This window comes from Castor canadensis, chromosome 1 (genome assembly GCF_047511655.1).
Source record: "Castor canadensis chromosome 1, mCasCan1.hap1v2, whole genome shotgun sequence".
Taxonomy (NCBI): Eukaryota; Metazoa; Chordata; class Mammalia; order Rodentia; family Castoridae; genus Castor; species Castor canadensis.
This window is the reverse complement of record NC_133386.1, coordinates 142,481,571-142,487,795: the sequence shown is the minus strand read 5'-3', so window position 1 is coordinate 142,487,795 and position 6,225 is coordinate 142,481,571. Positions and strand designations below refer to the sequence as shown.

Below are 6,225 nucleotides of genomic sequence, written 5' to 3'. Positions count from 1 at the left end.
ATGGGAGCTCAACCCAACAATTCAGAGTTGCCTTCTTCACCTTGACAAGACTCCCAGGACTGGAGACCTCCCAGCACTGGATATTTTTGCCCCTTGGTACTTTCTATTTTGTCTCTGTTGTGGGCAATGCCCTTATCCTGTTCATTATTAAGGAGGAACAGAGCTTACACCAGCCTATGTACTATTTCCTGTCCCTGCTCTCAGTTAATGATTTAGGTGTATCTTTCTCCACATTACCCACTGTACTGGCCACATTTTGCTTCCACTTAAGAGAAATCAGTTTTAATTCTTGCATGGCCCAAATGTTCTTTATCCACCTTTTCTCCTTCATGGAGTCTGGGGTCCTGCTGGTCATGAGCTTTTATTGCTATGTGGCCATCTGTAATCCACTGCGCTATGCCACAGTACTCAGTGATGCCCGTGTGGTGCAAATGGGCATGTTTGTTATTATCAGAAGTTTCTGCCTGGTTTTCCCAATGCCTTTCCTTCTGAAGAGGCTGTCCTTCTCTAAGCTCAATGTGCTCTTCCATTCCTACTATCTGCACCCTGACCTGATCGGACTGCCCTGTGGAGATACCACCATCAACAGCATGTATGGTCTATTCATTGTCATTTCTGCCTTTGGTGTAGACTCAATGCTCATCTTACTCTCCTATGTGCTCATTCTGCACTCTGTGCTGGCCATTGCCTCCAAGGAGGAAAGACTTAAGACAATCAACACATGTGTATCCCACATCTGTGCTGTGCTCATCTTCTATGTGCCCATGGTTAGTGTGTCAATAGTCCATCGATTTGCAAAGCATGCCCCCAATTATGTTCACAAGTTCATGTCCCTGGTCTATCTCTTTGTGCCTCCGATGCTTAACCCAATCATCTATTCCATTAAGACTAAGGAGATCCTCAAGAGACTACACAAGATGTTATTGGGATCTAAGCTGTAATCAAGGAGAGATTTTCTGAATGTCACTCACCTTAAGAGAGTTTATTATTGCTGAAGTTTGGGTTTACCAGGCTAAATCTCCTTCTAAACGTGGACCTACATTGAGTGTCATGCATTAGTTATGTGATAGAGCCTGGCTTCAATCTGTAACTCAGTGCATCTACTGGCCTTAGTCATAATTATCAAGTCACAGGTTGCTATAAGTTAATTTTCCAAACTCAACAAAGGGCCTTAAATTACATCTTTTAATACCAATATACTAGTGACATCTATAATTGCAAGTGTGTCTCAAAAATTAGTGCCTACAAACATACCATTTTATACTTGGGAATCACATTACCTGAGATCACACAAAATTGTTAAAGGACTTGAACAATAGTACTGAATATCTTTTTATTTTTTTGCAATTTTAAGAACTTTAATTATCTGTCTTAATTTTCTCTGAAACCCTATACAATCAATAACAGTGTCATCATTTTTAAAATAAGAAAACTGAGATTCATATAGTTCAAATTAAATCAAGTCCTAGCCTATTTCTCCTTGCCACATTCCATTTTTTTTTTACTCTGAACTCTATTTTATTTATTTATTTATTTTATTATTCATATGTGCATACAAGGCTTGGGTCATTTCTCCCCCCTGTCCCCACCGCCTCCCTTACCACCCACTCCGCCCCCTCCCTCTCCCTCCTACCCCCTCAATACCCAGCAGAAACTATTTTGCCCTTATTTCTAATTTTGTTGTAGAGAGAGTATAAGCAATAATAGGAAGCAACAAGGGTTTTTGCTGGTTGAGATAAGGATAGCTATACAGGGCATTGACTCACATTGATTTCCTGTGCATGTGTGTTACCTTCTAGATTAATTCTTTTTGATCTCACCTTTTCTCTAGTTCCTGGTCCCCTTTTCCTATTGGCCTCAGTTGCTTTTAAGGTATCTGCTTTAGTTTCTCTGAGTTAAGGGCAACAAATGCTAGCTAATTTTTTAGGTGTCTTACCTATCCTCACCCCTCCCTTGTGTGCTCTCGCTTTTATCATGTGCTCAAAGTCCAATCCCCTTGTTGTGTTTGCCCTTGATCTAATGTCCATATATGAAGGAGAACATACAATTTTGGTCTTTGGGGCCAGGCTAACCTCACTCAGAATGATGTTCTCCAATTCCATCTATTTACCAGTGAATGATAACATTTCGTTCTTCTTCATGGCTGCATAAAATTCCATTGTGTATAGATACCACATTTTCTTAATCCATTCGTCAGTGGTGGGGCATCTTGCTGTTTCCATAACTTGGCTATTGTGAATAGTGCTGCAATAAACATGGGTGTGCAGGTGCCTCTGGAGTAACCTGTGTCACAGTCTTTTGGGTATATCCCCAAGAGTGGTATTGCTGGATCATATGGTAGATCAATGTGTAGCTTTTTAAGTAGCCTCCAAATTTTTTTCCAGAGTGGTTGTACTAGTTTACATTCCCACCAGCAGTGTAAGAGAGTTCCTTTTTCCCCGCATCCTCGTCAACACCTGTTGTTGGTGGTGTTGCTAATGATGGCTATTCTAACAGGGGTGAGGTGGAACCTTAGTGTGGTTTTAATTTGCATTTCCTTTATTGCTAGAGATGGTGAGCATTTTTTCATGTGTTTTTTGGCCATTTGAATTTCTTCTTTTGACAAAGTTCTGTTTAGTTCACTTGTCCATTTCTTCATTGGTTCATTAGTTTTGGGAGAATTTAGTTTTTTAAGTTCCCTATATATTCTGGTTATCAGTCCTTTGTCTGATGTATAGCTGGCAAATATATTCTCCCACTCTGTGGGTGTTCTCTTCAGTTTAGAGACCATTTCTTTTGATGAACAGAAGCTTTTTAGCTTTATGAGGTCCCATTTATCTATGCTATCTCTTAGTTGCTGTGCTGCTGGGGTTTCGTTGAGAAAGTTCTTACCTATGCCTACTAACTCCAGAGTATTTCCTACTCTTTCCTGTATCAACTTTAGAGTTTGTGGTCTGATATTAAGATTCTTGATCCATTTTGAGTTAATCTTGGTATAGGGTGATATACATGGATCTAGTTTCAGTTTTTTGCAGACTGCTAACCAGTTTTCCCAGCAGTTTTTGTTGAAGAGGCTGCTATTTCTCCATCGTATATTTTTAGCTCCTTTGTCAAAGACAAGTTGGTTATAGTTGTGTGGCTTCATATCTGGGTCCTCTATTCTGTTCCACTGGTCTTCATGTCTGTTTAGTACTGAATATCTTTAGACTTCAAAAATGCACCTAAGAACTGTATGATCAGGTTTATACTTTGAAATCAGTAAGTTTAGCCTCTCTATTCTAAAATATGAAACATGTTGTTGTGCCAGTCTTACTATATGATATTAACTACATAAAACCTGAAATTTAAAAGTTAAAACAAAGAGAAATATCTTGTGAAACTTTATTTTCCATCATTTCTCAGCATTGCCAGAAAGACAATTAAAATTCTTCCAGAGATCATCATGTTGAATGAGATAAGCCAAGCTCAAAAAGACAAATTTTACATTTTCTCTCATATGTGGAATCTAGACCTAAATAATAATAATAATGATGACAATAATAATAATAATAATAAAAAGTGAATGTAAAATGTGGCCTGCTGGGAAGGGAGGCAGAGAGAGGGGTGAGAGAGAAAGAAGAGTGGGGTGATGGTTATGATGTAAGTATGGTAGAAGTACATTATATGTTTGCTTGGAAAAAGCATGATGAAACACAATAAAATCTGTTAAATAAAGAGAACATGAGGAAAGAAGGAAACAAAGAGTAATAAAGGGTTGAATTTGATCAAAATATGCATGTACTCTAATATCACAATGAAACACAATTGTACTATTAATATACTTTAATATAAAAAACTCTTCAAAGAAGGTAATGTCTACATCAAACTTAAGGTAAACAGATGTTGGTGATGGATGGAAGGGGAAGAGAACTTCAGAAGCAATGGCAATGCACCCCCCAGTCTAGTGTAATACGGGCCTCTGTCCTGCAGTGAGCATCTCAGCTCAGAGACTTCAGCATGTGCTAGAGCAGAGTAGAGTGGCTGAAGGATGCCAGGAAATCACAGAAAATAATGATTGTAAAGAGAGAGGAATTCTCTGAAATCCATGAGCAGCAAACACAACCCAGAACACTTGCAGAAAAAAGAACAGTGGTATGGGGGCAAGGGGGAGAAATGAACCAAGCCTTGTATGCACATATGAATAATAAAAGAAAAATGAAAAAAAAAAAAAAAAGAACAGTGGTATGGAGACATTCACTGGGCTGTGGAAAGGCCATAGCATAATTCAACCCTGAGCAATGATATCCAACCCTGAGTGATGATCAAGAAAGCAGACGCTTGGCCATGAAGTTATTTTTTTAATGTAACAATCCTTTACACATTTTTCTTTATAAGATGATGAAAAAATATTTCTAAAGTAAAACAATAGAATATCTGCAGTGAAGTCATATTTTCAGCATAAACCTCAATTCTGACAACAGAATTCAACAGATTTCAGCAGATTGATAGCAGAAGCATTAATTCAGCTGTCTTCCAGGCCAGACATTGAAGAGATTTTTAAGACTGTAAAACTGCATGACTCTTCTCACTACAACTTTTTGTTTCAAATTATATATTTAATTTTCAAAGTATATCTTGTCTGTATAGTCATGTACTTTTAAAATTAATTAATAAAAATACTTTAAAAATTAAAAGTAAAGCAATACAGACCAAGTAACATGATCATGGCCTAAACATAACAGAAACACCTCGAATTGCTCCCCAAACACCTCTTGAATGCCCAATTCATCAAACAGGACAGAAAACAAAACAAAAGAAAAGAAAAACCTACAGATGATATCTCCAAAAGCTAGGTAACACAGAAATCCTAGAAATAGTTGACATTAATTAGTGAAAGCTGTGTCCTAAGCAGTAATGTAAGTAGTAGCTTTGGGACTGATGAAAATGTGATCAAACCTTACAGGCTGTAAGGCTCACAGGCAGAAAAGGACATACAAATGGTGTCATAGTCCTAAGCATTTGAAAATAGCAGAAATGTCCATTAAAGGTTCTTTTCAAAAAGGGTGTAGACTCAGTATGAAGGTAGGCTCATAAGCAAAAAAGAGTCAATGGGAGAGTTACTCTGCCATTTTTTCCCCATCCAGAGAATCTTCCTGACTATCTGGAAATCCAAAGTTATTTGCTTATGGAGACAAAAATGGAAATAAAGCAATTCTGTACACATGTGCAAAAAATGAAAGGAAAACATCATGGAAAATTAACCTACATCCCTCTAGTCTTTCTCATAAGATAAATTTTCATTCTTTAAAAATAATATTCTAGTATTTTAGGATAGGAGGTTAAGAAGGACAGACTAGATGGGGAAACTTGATCAAAGTACATTATATGCATGTTTGTAAATATCACAGTGTATCCCATTTGTTCAATTAATTTATGCTACTTAAAAAAATAAAAATTGTAACATTTCAGTATCTTTATCTGAAATTAAAGCCATATTTTTTAGTTCTGTATTTTTTAAGCTTTATAAAAAATGAAACAATCTCAGCTATGTAATTGAGAACTCACATAATAGGGCATATGTGTGGATGAGATGATCAAGTCTTTTGTGATGATTCTATGATTCCTGTCAACAATTATATCATCTGTTTTGCTGCTTTCAAATAAATATGGAATAATTGAGACTCTTGGGAAAAAAGCTTTATTTTTCTGAGATAAATTATATTTGTTCAAATTAATAGAATAAATATTTTACATAGTGTGTATGTACATAAATTATAAATTTTAAACCTGCTTATAGTATTTTTGTATAGACTGAAGGTTGAGAAATTTCACTCACAAAATATTTTGAAAATAAATTTATATCTCTTAAAAATAAAGTCAAATTGCCCACTTTTTAACTGATTTGTTTGTAATAACATTTTCCTTTTTGCAGTCATACAAGTTTATGTACATTATTTGCAAAAATGTTCTTAGAGACATTTTGATTCTACGTCCTGAATTTTATTTCCTATTGAGTATAATCTTTAATCTCTGCTTCTTGTTGAATGATTGATGTGTGAAATATTTCCTGTCTAGTGTTTAAAGCCCAGTATACATGGGTATGAGTATGCCATTTTGAGCAGGAATTTCTTTTGAGTTTATTTTTATTTTACTTAACTGTTTTACAATTTCAAAATTGTTTACAAAATCATTCATTCTCAGTTTGGGGGGTTATAAATAAAAAAATTAGGATTTCGGTTTTACAATGTTGTGGCAATACAGAAAAAA

At 35.9% G+C, this 6,225-nt stretch overlaps 1 pseudogene; it reads left to right on the top strand.

The window, feature by feature from the left end:
* On the top strand, positions 1-941 carry LOC109674441 (olfactory receptor 51I2-like; annotated as a pseudogene).
* Positions 942-6,225: the final 5,284 nt, after the last annotated feature.